This window comes from Furipterus horrens, unplaced genomic scaffold (genome assembly GCF_987537825.1).
Source record: "Furipterus horrens unplaced genomic scaffold, mFurHor1.1.pri manual_scaffold_8, whole genome shotgun sequence".
Taxonomy (NCBI): Eukaryota; Metazoa; Chordata; class Mammalia; order Chiroptera; family Furipteridae; genus Furipterus; species Furipterus horrens.
In genome coordinates, this window is record NW_028327178.1 from 18,863,693 (window position 1) to 18,879,928 (window position 16,236).

A 16,236-nucleotide genomic window follows, 5' to 3' on the forward strand; every position below is an offset into this window, starting at 1 on the left:
CAGGCCCTACTTCTGAAACTGAGAGGTAGTCCCTAAGCCTTAAGGTTTGGCTGTTAGCTACTGAGCATTCCCCACACCACATAGGCTCACAGTTGGCATGAATATAGACCACGATGCTGTAAAGAGTCTCCCTGTTCAACGTGCTCCTTCTCCTGAGGTATCCTCATGAATGAAAAAGAAAGGGGAGCCATTGGTCTCCAGAGAAGAAATCAAGAATGGTAGATTCTCAATGAATGGTGCGGAGCGGAGGTAAAATGGGATGGGCACAGAGACACAGCACCCAGGTCCCTCTTCAGGAAGGACTGGCAGCCTGAGCCGCCAGGAGCGAGGTCAGCAGCCAGTCCGGCTGTCAGCCCCTCAGGCTGCCCTCAGCTGCAGAGAACTGCCTTGCTCAAAGTCATGCCCTTCCAGGGCCACCCCACATCCAGTGACTGATGAAGACAAGACTATAGAGGCCAGGCTATTTCAGCCCAATGTAGGACAACCCCAAGGAGCCATCTCTCAGCTCCAGAGCTCCCTGTGGACCCGCCCAGGCTGTGGTCGGGCCTGCAGCACAGACCAGCTTCTCTGCAACAGGGAATCTATCAGCGAGTTCCTGTCCGGAGCTGATGGAATGTCAGGGATGGAGTGGTGTGGTCTCTCAGGACAGGAGCTGGCAATGCTCCTGGATGCTGGTTCTTTTTTTGTTCGTTTGTTTTGTTTTTGTTTTTAGGTTAATATTTTTTTATTATTTATGCTGTTACAGTTGTCCCAGTTTTTCCCCTTCACCCCCTCCACCCAGCCTGACCCCTTACCCGCTTCCATAGTCAATCTCCAGACTGTTGTCTCTGTCCATGGGTCCTTCATACATGTTCTTTGACGAATCTCTTCACCCTCTTTTAAACAGTGCTGGTTCCACACAAGCCTGACCTTTCCCCATGACCAACCTCAGAGGTGCCTGTTGCCATAGCTGTTGACTCTATTCCCTTCTCCATCCTGCTCCCTCCGTCTTGGGGGTGGGGGCACTCATCCTTTGTTTTGTAAATTTCCCCCAGGAAGCAGAAGATATTGTTTACCAGCACAATTCATTGGAATCCATTGTTCCCACTACAAAACCCATTAAACAAAGACAGGGCAGGGTAATAATTATCTGTCCAGATGGCAACCAGCAGTCAACCCAGGGAGAATTAGATTTCTCAGGCCATTCCTACTGGGGCTCCTAGGAAACATTTTACCCTTTCTCTCAACTTCCTCTGATCAACTCAAGATAACTCTGATCACTGAGAAGTAGTCCTTGTTATAGGAGGAAATTAGATGGAATGAAAAAGCCAGCTCAGGGTCAAAGACTGGGCCTCTATTCTTCCTTCACTCTCTTGACTATAGGACCTGAGGCAGTTCACTTATTTTTTCCTGTTCAGTTCCTTCATCTGTAAAAGAAGCTGATAATGGATGCCTATTTCAGTAAGAAGAATGCTTTCAGCTGCAAGTAACCAAAAAAAAAAAAAAAACTCAATTCACATTGCCTTAAGTCATAAGGAAAGTTGTCACCTAACTTAGCGAAGTCAAAGGAGGTAGTTACAGGTTTGGCTCAGTGATGTCATCGAGGCCCTCATTTCTCTCCCTGTCTCAGCTCTGTCTCACTCAGTTTAATGTTTGTTGCCCTCATGTTCACAGCAGGGCTGCCAGTGGCAACCAGGGCTACATGCTTCCTTGTTCCCATCCAGCAGGAGGTAAAGAACTTCTTCCCTCGATAGGACTCGAGTCCTTGCCTTCAGTCTGATTGGGCATGTAACCACCTTGCCCATCCTCGGACCTGTAACCACTGCCAGGGACTACCAGTTTCTAGTGGCTCAGAGCCATGAAGATTTTCCTCTGAAGCTGAAGTTTGTGCCGATCAGGGTTCAGTTTGAAAGAAGGAATAGATAGAATGAATGCTGGGTAGACTACTAACAAGTGTCCTGCACACGTCCCATCTAGATCACAAACACAGTAGCATGATTTCTTTAATAGGTCAACCATTTGACATTCCCAAGTGATATACAGAATAAAGTTGAGAAAGTCATCTGTTCCTGCCAGATATTATTATGAAGAGCAAAAGGAGAAGAACTGAATAAAAGCCAAGTCATTTGGAGGATATGCCTTATTTATTGTGTTTTTCTTCTGAGGCATTTGGATTTTTGTTCCTATCCATCTGATATGGGATATTCATGGTTCCTATGTTTCCAGGGTCTTTATGTGATTTTCCCAGAGCAGACACTGCTGGCTGCCCACTAAACAAACAGCCAGTTGCTGCTAACCAACTTCTCTTTCTCTCTCTCTCTCTCTCTCTCTCTCTCTCTCTCTCTCTCTCTCTCTCTCTCTCTTTCTCTCTCATTCTTCCTCAGTCACACACACATACACACACTTACTTCTTGGTGGCCAATATCCTCAATTTTGTTCAAGTGTCACCCTCTATCAGGCCATATATTCAGGAAAGATGACCCTCCTTCCCCAGGCCACCAAAGAGTCAATCATGATTGATCTAGGCCAATCACAGTTGTCTCAGTCCCTTTGACACGACTGGTTTAAGGTGAACAATTGAGCCAATCTTCACCAATGGGACCTAAGGAAAAGTCCATTGGGAAACTTCAGCTAATAAAGTAAATGGAAGGAGCCCCTACTGTAGCTCATTTGTCAAGGAGAAATGTCCGCTGATGGTGTCCTCCAGTAACAATACCCTGGGATGCTGTGTCTTCAAGCATGTAACACCCACAGGCTTTTTTGCCCATCACTTCTCAGGAAGCAAGAAACCTGAGATGAAGTCTCAAGGCCCTTCCCTAAAACCAGGGTCCACTGCTGGATTATTCTTCTCCCTCTCTCCTCCTCACTTGGCTTACCGTATGGTGCCTCATATTTACCTTTAGCTCCAGGTATGAGTGGGAGGGGAAGCAAAGGTGATAGAAGCCAGCTGCATTCTAATTAAATTATATTCTTGAAAGCTGAGGACTTATAATTTCACATCCTGCGCAAGTTGCCTTAAAGACACCCACAAAAGTCTAATGTCACTAGAGAAAAACTGTAAGATACATCTGAACCATGTGACACTCTAACTTTCAAGGGAACACAAAGATGAAATCACCTAATAGGGAATCATTTCATAGACACTGATAAAGTCCCCTCAACTCTTTGCTCTCTGGATTCCTGCTCTCCAGGCCAATTCCAACCTTGGAAACTTTCTGGGCCCAGCAGACTATAATGAACCCAACTGAACTTAATGAGCTTGTCATTATTCATCTCTGCCAATAGCCAAGAAAGAAGAGCATGGCATGGCAAAAATGTTACAGACTCACACATACACTAACTAAATAATAATAAATGTTTTTTGACTCAGATGTTGCTAAAAACAACCAACCAGATGCCTCCTGGAGGCATCTGACAAGAATGAGACAGGGAAGGGGTAATGGTTTCCCCACCCCCCAAAAATGGGATGTAATTGGAAATGTTCCATGTTCCTGGGCTCAGTATCACCAGCCCTAATTTATCATCATCTTCATATATTCTTATATAAGTAGTTATACATATCACCCCAGCCAATTAATCAATCTGTAATTAGGAACTGACATGAACATTTACTACCATCAGGCATAATTTATATGATTACAGATGATTAAATAAAATGTAATTGAGTGAACAGGCAATTTGTTAAGCACATCTAGACGCAGCCATATCACCTAGGGCTGGAAGCATCCTGACTCCCCTGCTACAGTGAGTCAGGAAGCATCCCCCCGGGAGCTGGACACTTGGGTGGTCAGAAGTGGGGTGGGGAAAGATCTGCACTCCCAGGAGGGCCCAGAATGGGATCAGGATGGGGAACCAAGCCCACTCTGGACAGGTTCTTGGGCCACTTTAGTGTCTGAATTTTTCAACCAAAGGTTACTTGGATTTTTAGAACTCCTCAGACTATGAAGAAGGAAGAAAATGAAGGTTTAAATCACATGCCTTAGAGTAATACTGGGCATAAGATTTTCCTCCCAGCCCACTGACCCCAGAATCATGCCCACTGGTCACCTCGAAAGACACCCCCTCTCCCCTGCCTCCAAGATTCATCAGCATCAGTCCAGGAACATCTCTAACCATGAAGGAGGATTTAAACACAAAATTTGCACTTGGCAGGAAATGCCCTCACTCCTGAAAAGGAAATTTTTAATGACATCAAGAGACAAATTCTGACTCTGCTAACTTACCGATTATGTGGTCTTTGCCAAGCAGTTTCCCCTCATCCTGAATCTTAGATTCTTCCTCTATCGTCGTCGGCAGCCGTCCGTCTCGAGAGACGATGGCGTAGCTTCCTGAGAGTCTATCTGCACCGCCGAGAATGGCTGTGCAGTCCGATTCGGGAGTGACAATCCCTGCCGCACTTGTTACAGGTGAAGGCAGATGGCTGTTGTTGCTGCTGCTGACGCTGCTTCCGCCTCGATCTTTTCTGGACCGCCTCCTCGTTGCGCGCAGCCTCCGCGCGTGACGTACCTTGCCTGACCACGAGCCTCCAGGCTAGGCGGTCGTCTGCTTGAACTTCCCATGTGTTGAGATTGATGGAGCATCGTGTCATGTCCTTTTTGCAGATGTCTTTGAACCGCAGTTTTGGGCGCCCTGTCATCCTCTTGCCTTCTGCTAGCTCGCCGTAGAGGAGGTCTTTGGGGATACGGCCTGCATCCATTCTTTTGACATGGCCGAGCCACCTGAGGCGTCTCTCGCTAAGAACTGCATGCAAACTGCTCATATTGGCTCGCTTCAGCACCTCGGTGTTGGGGACCTTATCCTGCCAGGCGACATGCAGGACGCGTCGGAGGCACCTCATGTGGAAGCTGTTGAGTTTCCTTTCGTGCCTTGCGTAGGTGGTCCACGTCTCGCTGCCATAGAGGAGAGTGCTGAGTACGCAGGCTTGGTAGATGCGCAGTCTGGTTTTCTCAGTGAGGCTGGAATTGTTCCACGCTCGCCGGTTCAGTCTGGCCATAACTGTGGCTGCCCTGGCGATTCTCCGGTTGACCTCCAAGTCGACTGACAGAGAGCTCGAGATGGTGGACCCGAGGTAAGTGAAGTCATTGACAACCTCCAGGGTGTATCCGTCGATGGTGATGCATGGGGGAGTCCCCGTGCCTTGAGCCATAACATTCGTCTTCGTCAGGCTGATGGCTAGTCCGAACTCCTTGCATGCATGGGAAAGGCAAGTGACTAGCTGCTGGAGTCCCTCTTCGGAGTGTGACGTCAAAGCTGCGTCGTCAGCGAAGAGCATCTCACGGATGAGCACCTCTTTGACTTTGGTCTTGGCTCGTAGACGGGCCAGGTTGTAGAGCTTGCCATCGGATCTGGTGTGAATGAAGACACCCTCGCTGCAGTCCTTAAAGGCGTATTGGAGGAGCATGGAGAAGAAGATTCCGAACAGCGTAGGCGCGAGGACGCAGCCCTGCTTTACTCCGCTGCTCACTGGGAAGGCCTCAGAGGTTGCGCCGTTGTAGGACACCGTGCTGTGCATGTTGTCGTGAAAGGACATGACCACAGCAAGCAGATGTGGTGGACAGCCAATCTTCCGTAGCAAGCTGAAGAGTCCGCTTCGACTGACCAGATCAAACGCCTTCGTGAGGTCAATAAAGGCGAGGTAGAGTGGTTTATGCTGCTCGTGACACTTCTCCTGCAGCTGGCGTAGGGAGAAGATCATGTCCACTGTTGAGCGGCCAGCTCTGAAGCCACACTGGGACTCTGGGTAGATGCGGGAAGCAAGGGTCTGCAGGCGGGCAAGAGCGACCCGGGCGAATACTTTGCCGACGACGCTGAGGAGAGAGATGCCCCGGTAGTTGTTGCAGTCGCTGCGGTCTCCTTTGTTCTTGTACATGGTGATAATGTTGGCGTCTCTCATATCCTGGGGGACGTAACCCTCCTTCCAGCAGCGACAGAGTAGATGGTGGAGCGGCTGTAGCAGGACTGGTTTCCCGCTCTTTAGGATTTCTGGAGGGATTCCGTCGCTTCCTGGTGCTTTCCCGCAAGCGAGGCGGTCGATGGCTTTGCCGAGCTCTGCCGCAGTAGGTGGGGTGTCTAGCTCCTCCATGACTGGTAGGTCTGGAATGGCGTTAAGAGCAGTGTCTGTTACGGTGTTCTTCGTTGCGTACAGCTCGAGGTAGTGCTCGGTCCACCGCCGCATTTGCTGTTCCTGGTCAGTGATGACCTCACCTGTCTTGGACTTAAGGGGGGCGATCTTGGAGGGGATTGGGCCTGTTGCCTTCTTGATACCCTCATACATTCCTCGTGCGTTGCCTATATCGGCGGCTTCCTGAATGCTTCTGCACAGGTTTAGCCAATAGGTGTTGGCACAGTGGCGGGCGGTCTTCTGGACTTTGTTCCTGGCAGCCCGTAGAGCTTGAAGTGTACTGGGAGTGGGCGTGGCCTTGTAAGCCAGTAGGGCCTTCCTCTTAGCCTCGATCACGGGTTCCATTTCTTCCCAGTGAGCCTCGTACCAGTCAGCGTTCTTCCGCTCTTTCTTCCCGTAAGCAATAATGGCGGAGTTGTATATGGCGTCGCGGAGACTAGCCAATTGGATTCGATAATGTCATCTGCCGCCACTCCCTCGCTGAGTGCATCTTCCATCTTGTTGATGAATTGCTGGGTCTTAACTGGGTTGCTGGCACAACTGGTGTTGATGCGTGGGCGACCCTTCATCTTGGAGTGGTGCAACCTCTTCGGCATTATGCGCACCTTGCTTACCACGAGGGCATGGTCCGTGTCGCAGTCTGCACTGTGGTAGCTGCGGGTGAGGAGGGTGCTGCCAATATCCGTTCTTCTGGTGATGACGAGGTCAAGCTGGTGCCAATGGCGGGAGCGGGGGTGCCTCCATGACACCTGGTGGATCTCTTTGCACTTGAAGAATGTGTTTGTCACGCACAGGCCGTGGTGACACAAAAGCTCAAGCAGTCGCTGACCATTCTCATTGATCTTTCCTCTCCCAAAGTTTCCAAGGCAGGTGGGCCAGGCCATGTGGTCGGCTCCTACTCTTGCGTTGAAGTCTCCAAGGAGATAGAGAGCATTACTTCTGGGAATCTTGGATAACGCTTCGTCCAGTGCATGGTAGAACTGTTCTTTCTCTTCGGTGGTGGCGCAGAGGGTTGGAGCATACGCGCTAAGAATGCTGACTGGGCCGAAAGTTGTTGACAATCGGAGGGTAAGTAATCTCTCTGTGCCTCCTGTGGGTGGCTCTATGGAGTTAACAAGCGTGTTCTTCACAGCGAACCCAACACCGTGCTGTCTTGGTTGGTCCGGAGACTTCCCTTGCCAGTAGAAGGTGTAGTTGGTTTCTCTGATAGTTCCGTTGTCGGCCAACCGGGTCTCCTGTAGAGCCGCAATGTCGATGTTTAGTCGTGCCAGTTCCCTATCGATGACAGCGGTTTTCCTGGCACCATTGATCCACGGAAGGTCTGCAGTAAGTCCGGGGCACATGGTCCTGATGTTCCAGCTAGCGAGGCGAAGAGCCGGAGGCTTCTTTCTTGTTGTTTGCTTGGAATTAACTGGTGCGGGTGTTTTGTGGCCCACTTTTCGAGAGGCGCCTCTCTGATCCCCACGCACCCAGTGGGGCAGGCGAGCCATGGCGAGACGGTAGCTGTCCAGTGAGGTGCGATGACCTCTCCCACCGTCAGAGGAGACCCCTGGCGCTCGTTTCCTTCGCCAATCGGATGAGCTTATAACCGGTATCTGTCTCCTCCCGTGTTGAGTCGACATCTTGCGATGACGCTGGAGTGTCCTCTCAAGTGAAACTGAAGCTACAGAGCCTGGGCAGGGTGATATGGAGGGTCTGCTGTTGCCCATGCAGCAGACCCCCCCTCTCTTCGCAGCTGAAGGGTCCAAGGGAGAGACAAAGTCAATACAGCTTGGCTTCAGGTGCGCCGCAGGAGTTGCCGGTGTTGACTACAATGTCAAACCGCCTTAGGGACTCCGGCTCCGGATTTTCTGTCGGGGTTTACTCCCTTAGCCTTTCCCCTGAAGAGGTATGCCGCAAGGCAGCGGAGGTTTTTTGGGGTCAGAGTTTTCCTTCTCTGATTTTAGAGATGTCCTTCCTCTTTCCTCCTTTACAGTCTTGAGGGCAGCATTTACAGGCTAAAATAGAAAACTGGCAGTGTAACCTTCTAAGCAGATACTACCAATACCCTGCTTGGGTATACTCACCCGACAATAAACATCTCTTAAATGTCCTCCAAGTGCCATGCCTCGAATTAGTAAATGGCAGTGCAATGGCAGCCAAACATTTGGATCAGTTTCACTAAGTAAACCACCAACACAAGTAGGTTTTTAAAACAATAGAATAGTGTTTCATTTTATTAAAATAATAACTATTTTTAAGCAACTTACCAGCAACACTGAATAAAAACCTGGCTGTGTTTCCCACTGTTTCAACTGCTCCTCAGCTGGCTTTAACACAGCAGTATCCTGACTGGTGGCCTGAGTTAAGACTTGAAGAACAACAGTGCTGGCACTATTGAGATCCGTGGAAACCAATTGGCTCAGTCCGAATAGCCCGGCTCTCCAGCTTCCACTGTCCAACACGAAGTGGCGTCGGTTGGTCCCGCGCCCCACGCTTGCAAGTCCACGCACCACCGCCCACTGATGCCGAAAGCGGCTTCTAGGAACGCGCCATGTTCTGAGTCACAGCTCTAAACGATGCAGACGCTAGAATATCGCGTCACAGACATCCACAGCAATAAAAAAGATCAAAATACTGATCCACAAAACAACACAAATGAATCTCAAAAAGCATTACACTGAGTGAAAGAAGCAAAGCATAAAAGTCTACATGAAGTTCTAGAAAATGCAAAATTATAGAGACAGAAAGTAGATCACTGGTTGCCTTGGGCTATGGGGCTAGAGGAAAGGATGATACAACAAGACACAGGATAATTTTTAGGGAGATGGAAATGCTTTAATCTTGATTCAATAGTAGTTATGCTACCGAAAAGCAATTTGGGGTCCTGCTGCCTGCCGCCACCCTCTAGGCAAAATTCCAGAAGCAAAGGTTTGGTGATAAAGAAAGTCTATCCAGTCACAGCTTCAATTACTTAAGCCTATCAATTAAGGCTAAACTCTCTATAACATGAGAAAATATAATAACACCTACCTCACTCTAAAATGCTATTGACATCATCAGCATTTGTAGGAGAATTAGTTGGTATTGTTATAGTTAAATAATAGTTTATTTTATATGCAGAGTTTAGGGGGAATTTTTTTGAAAGATGAAACTCTGAAGACATTTGAAATACTCCTAGAAGAGCATGAAGGAGAGAAGCCACTTTTTAAAAGAATTCTTCCATGTCATATATATACATGTATGGTTGTAAGGTAAGGAGAAAATTTCTTAGAACAAATATTCTTGAATATAAAATGCATGCTCATCTTCCAGGACGTCCCTTTGACAGTGAAGACCAGTGATTCACAATGGGACTCAGGAAAGGGGGTGGTCAAAGCATTTTCAACTTAAGCCCACCCCTCCCTCCACCAAATCCTGATCCCTTCTGCTCCATACTAATCTTTGTATCTGTTGATGCTACCATTATGCCAAGCATCTGGGGGCTTCCTTTCTTGATAACCTCTGGCTCCAGCTGGTCACAGAACAAAATCAGTCACATTATCTTGTCTTTAGCCTAACATGCCCTTGGCCAGCTTAATAACTCATTTATTCACCAGATTGGTTTCCAAATAAGTTTTAACTGTTTCACACCAAGTTCTTCCACTTTGAGGATATGCGAAAGAATACCGTACCAGCCCTGAGTACACTTACGAAGAAAAATAGATACTTTGCTTTAAAGTAAAATCCATATGTGACTTCCTCTTTAACTTTTTAATAGCCACAGTGGTCTATGAGCTAAATTGTGCCCCTTCCCCAATTCATTTGTGGTAACTAATCCCCGCTGTGATGGAGGTGGGGCTTTTGGGAAGTGATTGGGGCTAGTTGAGGTCATGAGGGTAAGGTCCTCATTATGGGATTAACACCCTTATGAACAGAAGAAGAGAAAGAAGATCTCTTTCTCCCCATCCCCATACTCATGTGCATACACCAGGAAAGGACATGTGAGAACAGAACCAGAAGACACCCATCTGCAAACCAGGAACAGAGGTCTCACCAGACACGAAATCTGCCAATGCCTTGATCTTGGCCTTCTCATCCTCTCTAACTATGTAAAATAAATGTCTACTGTTTAAGTCACCAAGTCTATTGTATTTTGTTATAGCAGCCAGAACTAAAACATAAAGTTTTCAGTTCTATATCCATCCATGAATAAAAAGCAATTGACCTTACAGGAAGACTAGATTTGGTTCCTCTGTTCTCTGGATCACGGCTGCGTGCTCCTTCGGAGATGGCTTAAGTTTGTTAATTAACAGCCATCCTCCTTTTTCCTCTTACATACAGGGTGACAGGTTTCTAAGAGCTTTTGAGAGATTTATTTTTATCCTTTGCATGGATAAAACACATTAATGAAACCACTTGAGACTTCAGGGACTAGGCTCCACCCACAGAATCCAAGAGGAGGCAAGCACAGTGACCATTGATTATTAAATGTCCTCTTAGCCAAGGAGCATCACCAGACAGGGCTGCTGGGCATTAAAGTATTTGAAAAGTAGGGGGAGTGCCATATATGCATTATGTATAAAAAAGACACCCAGCTTTCTTACACAAGACAATTAATAAAATCAATCTGTAAAAATGTAGACCTCCCCCTCCTCCACTCGCTACCAGCTGGTCCAGCCCTTGAACATATATCGCTACGGTATGATAGCTTGACAATGTGGGTCAGCACAATGTTTAAACTCTTAAGTGGAACCACTAATCTCCATTAATCTGACTGTAAAGATGAGACATAATGCTTAATACAAAAGCATAAGAGTTGGTAATGCATGTTCCTCTGACAGGCTGCCTTAATACGCACGAACTCCAGCCCAATGGGCAGGGTCTTCAGGATTGCATCCGATGGTTGAAAATCTCTTCCTGAGCCTGCCTGGAAATCTCTCATACTGGAGGATAAGAACCTGAGGGAGTGTCCACCATGAGGCCCACAAAGGCATTCATTCTGTGGGGCTTCTGCTCCCCCAGGCTTCCCCCTACTGCCATCTCCTTTCAAATGGGCAGCACAATAGGGGATGGGTGCTGAGTTTGGGGCTTGACAGAGCTGTGACCCTGTCACTGGCCCAGAAGATGCTTCACATTTAGGTGACAGCTTGATTGGCACACTAGGGAAACATGCTGGAGTTCCCTCCTGTTGAGGGCATTTCAGAATAAGTGCTGCCCATTTGCCCATCCCTACCTCTCTGACTCATTTGCTCATTCCTACCTCTCTGGCTCAGTGTTTCTCCAACCATGGTCCATGAAACCACCTGCAAGAGAATCATTAATGATGCGATTTAAAATGGACATTCCTGGGCCTCTCTCCCAGACCTACAAGTCAGAATCTCTCAGGAGACTGAGAAAAACCACATTTTAAACAAGCTCTACCAGCAAATCTTATGCAAAAGATGTTAGAACCAGTAATTAAATTTCATAAAGGTGTTGTTGAAACCCATGTAAAAAAATAGCCATGCATGCAATAATCACGCCCAGCAGTGATTTTGGACCAAAAATTTCCACTCTATGGTTCATTCCCAGGCAAACTCTTATAGCAACAGTTACATGTATCAAGTAAAATAATACGTACAGACCCAGGTCATAGGGAGGCTGTTACATCTGCTTTTCATAGCCACCATGCCTATATTCTCTCTCTTGTCCTATCACAATAATAACAGCTAAAATTTATTGAATGTTTACAATGTGGCCAGTGTCATTCTAAATGAGTCATACATATTATCTCACTAAATTATCATAATAATTCTATAAATAAAACTTTATTAGTCCTCATAGACAGTGAAAGGCTTCAGAGAAGAAGTGACATTTAACTGGGCTATAGTAGATTGGTGGAAATATGTCATCTTTTATACCTCACTTATTATTTCAACTGCCACCAGGAAGGATCCTCATTGTCTTTTTATGCCCAAAGTCTCCACCTAGAAATAAGGGAGAACAACATTTGGGTTAGTGTTGATATCTACTGACACCATAAATTATAAGACTGACTCTTTATATAAGTTTCTGAGGACTACTGTCCTAACCCAAAGAATGACTCCTTTCAATGAATTTCAAGAGGCTGACTGCGACTTGTGCACAGGTAAAGCCACCTCTGCTCTGGGGTTGCTGAAGAACCTGAGCTCTGCCAGGAGGCAAAAATATCAAGGTTCCAATCCTGACCATTAGAAGAATTCACAATGTATGGTGGCAATTGTCTCTAACTCCCAGGCCCAGGACCTCTCCGCAAACCTTCTGGCAACAAATCCAATCTTCAGCAGCTCTAAGATGGACTAGTAATGGTTCCATCCTCTTGGTCACAGTAAGGAGAGATGCAACATTGACAAAGGATGGGCTATGACCCAAGGAAGTATCAAATCCCTCCCTGGGGTTTTCCTGGTGGGAAACACTAAGAAGTTGTGGATCTAGGGCTCCCCATATCCATGTTCTCTTCCCCACAGAAAAACCTGTCTGCATTAAAGAGTTAAGTCAAACAGGAACAAGAAATACAGAGACTGGGGCGAGGTGGGGGGGGGGGGTAGTAATTGAGTACCTGAGGCCAACTTCCAATCTTGCCCTTTGTATAGTTAGGTTAAGGGTCCAATAAATTTGTTTATTATTTAAACTAGTTCAAGATGTGTTTTTAAGTTAGCACACACACACACACAAAAAAAAACTGACTCATGAGATACATCTCATCTCTCTACTTAATCTTGGATTCCTGTCAATGTTTGATGTTCATGCGTATATCTAGTGTGTTATCTTTCTGGGCCTACCATGGGACAAGCATGTTGTCAAGGCACTGAAGACATGGGGTGAATAAAGCAGTGCTCATGGAGCTTATAGTCCATATAACTACACAAATAAATGTCTAACTTAGAATTATGTTAAATGCTACAAAAGATAATGCATTTCATCACTCGAAACAAAAGATTGATATGACAGGTTTTACTGCACCCATTTTACAGGTGAGGAGAGTGAGTTTTGCCTAATATACACAATAATTTAGGGGGACTATTGGGAATAGAGCCTATATTTCCTACATCCTAATCCAAGTGTTTTCAGTGAGCCATGCTGAATCTGACTACATTTGACTGGTTAAACAAGCAATAGAAAAATGCTACAGAATAAGAGATTTTTGTATAAGAGACAATATCAACTGGAAGTTGTGTTCTGTGAAATAAATGTTGCAATGTCCAACATTTGATGTCAGTTTGATGACTTAACAAGACATATAGAATCCTTCCTTGTATTTCACACAACTGACAGCTAGCTTTGCACTGAGAAAACAGTGTCCAACTCAGCTGGGGTTTAAAGTATCATCTGTGTTTTACCTTTGTACCGAACACTGCAGCCATTATTGGTAAAAGCTGTCAAAATATATTTATTCAAATCATGAAAAGGAAATTATTTCTCAAATCGGTTGCTTTACCAACAGCACCTCCCAGCTATATATCCAGATGAAAGAGACAAGTGGAGTCTTGTTTTTAAAAAATCAATAGATTAGCTCTTATGGAAGTCATTCATGCAAACTGTTTAGCAAGAGAGACTGACTTTTCATTCCTGGTTGGCATTCCATTTTAAAAAAATGTGGTACTTAATCTCTAGGATTAAGAATCATATCCACGTGGCCTATAGAATGTTCCCTAGTCCACTACCTGGAAAGGGAGGGATGTGTCTGGTACTGCAGTCAGTCTTCTGAAATGGCCCCAAAGTTAAATTGCTAACTAGAGGAAGAATACCTCGGAGTCAGTGAGACTTGTCATCCATCTTTGTGTCAATCCTCCCAACCCAGCCCCTAATTTGGTAGCTTACGCACAGGAAGGACTTCACAGAAACATGTGAAATATAGGCAGCAAGAGCTGGGGGCTGGGAAGGGTTTTATGAAAGATGCTGAAGGTTCTTTGCCTTGATCTACCATTATAAAGCATAGTGGGAATTTTCTGGCTTGTAAAAAAAAAAAAAAAAACAGGTTTTTATGTATTTCTGATGTTATGCATAGAAGATAGGTAACTTTGGGCTCATTTCTAAATGGAACTTGTCAACCAAAAATCCCACTGGCACTTATGTGGGGAGGAAACAGTTTAGAATTTCTTAGCTGGTCTCAGGTAATGGGTCTGGGGTCCCCCACCAAACACTATGGAATGTTTTCCAGAGTTCTCAGTGCTTATCCTGGTTCTAGTAGCATAGGTCTTGCCAAATGTGTCACTAACTGGTGTTGGAGCATGCAGCTCTTGTGAAGGGACCAGTGGGGTGTTCTCTGACTCTCCCTGGGGAGACCTCACCATGCTGAAGCAGGACTGGGCTAGGAGTCAGGGTCCCTGGGATCAAGTCCTACCTGCTGCTTCCTCAGTCTGTAGCCCTGGACAAGTTGTTTCACCTCTGCACCTCAGTTTCATTGATCTCACAGGAGTAGGGAACAGGCTTTAGGCAGTTTCCAAGGTCCATCTGAGAAGTTTAAGTTTAACTGTGCAGATCATTTACTAGTGAAAGATGTAGGCTCCCAATACATTTTCATTTTTTTTAATTCTAAGTATATTTTATTGATTATGTTGTTACAGTAGTCCAAATTTCTTTTCCCTTTGCTCCTCTCTTCCAAGTACCCCCCTTCCCTCCAGCAATCCCAACCCCCTTAGTTCATGTCCATGGGTCATGCATATAAGTTCTTTGGCTTCACCTTTTCTTATATTATTCTTAACTTCCCCCTGTCTATTTTGTACCAACCAATTATGCTTCTTAATCCCTGTACCTTTTCCCCATTTCTCTCCCTTTCCCCTCCCAGCTGATAACCCTGCAAATGATCCCCACAATTATGATTCTGTTCCTGTTCTGGTTGTTTGCTTAGTTTGTTTTTGTTTTTATTTTTTAGATTCAGTTGTTGATAGTTGTGAGTTTGTTGTCAGTTTAGTGTTCATAGTGTTGATCTTCTTTTTCTTAAATAAGTCCCTTTAACATTTCATATATTAGTGGCTTGATGATGATGGACTCCTGTAGATTTACCTTGTCTGGGAAGCACTTTATCTGCTCTTCCATTCTGAATGATAGCTTTGCTGGATAGAGTAGTCTTGGTTGTAGGTCCTTACTTTTCATCACCTTGAATACTTCTTGCCAGTCCCTTCTTTCCTGCAAAGTTTCTTTTGAGAAATCAGTTGAGAGTCTTATAGGCACCCCTTTGTAGGTAACTTTCTGGTTCTCTCTTGCTGCTTTTAAGATTCTCTCTTTATCTTTCACCTTTGGCATTTTAATTATGATGTGTCTTGGTGTGGTCCTCTTTGGATCTAGCTTGTTTGAGACTTTGTGCTTTCTGAACTTGTATGTCTGTTTCCTTCACCAAATTTGGGAAGATTTCCTTCATTATTTTTTCACATAAGCTTTCAATTTCTTGCTCTTCTTCTTCTCCTTCTGGATCCCCTATGATTCATATGTTGGCATGTTTAAAGTTGTCCCAGATGTTCCTGAGCCTCTCCTCATTTTTTTTAAATTCTTGTTTCCTCCTCCTGTGTAGGTTGACTGTTTTTTTCTTCCCTATATTCCATATCATTTATTTGAACCCCAGTTTCCTTCTCTTTACCACTGATTTTATGTAGATTTTCCTTCGTTTCATTTAGCACAGTCTTCACTTCTTCCCTTATGCATCTACCATACTTAAGGATCTATGTCAAGTCTGTGAGCATCTTTATCACCAGTGTTTTAAATTCTGCATCTGTTAGGTTGGCTATCTCCTCATCTGTTAGGTTAGCTATCTCCTTGTCGCTTAGTTCTCCCAGTGGAACCTCGATCCATTCCCTCTTTTGGGCCATACTTCTCTCTCTCCTCATTCTGACAGGCTCCTGTGTTTGTTAGCCTCTGCATCCAGGTAGAGCTGTTGCTCCTGTTATGTTGTAAGGGGCAGAGCCTTAGGGATTCGTCAGTACAGGGCGACCTATTTCACCACGTTGAGGCGCTGTATGTTGGGGAGGGGTCTGAGAGGAAACAATGCCACCTACACAGCACTTGCTCCTTTTCCAGGCACCCCTCCCACTTCTGCACCAGACTGGCGCCCCCCTAGCTGCTGCCCTGGCTGTCGTTCCCAGAGTGGGTCGGTCTGTGGACGTTCTAGGACAGTTGGGGCTCTTAAAACAAGTGGACTCTGCTGAGAGACTGGCAGTTTC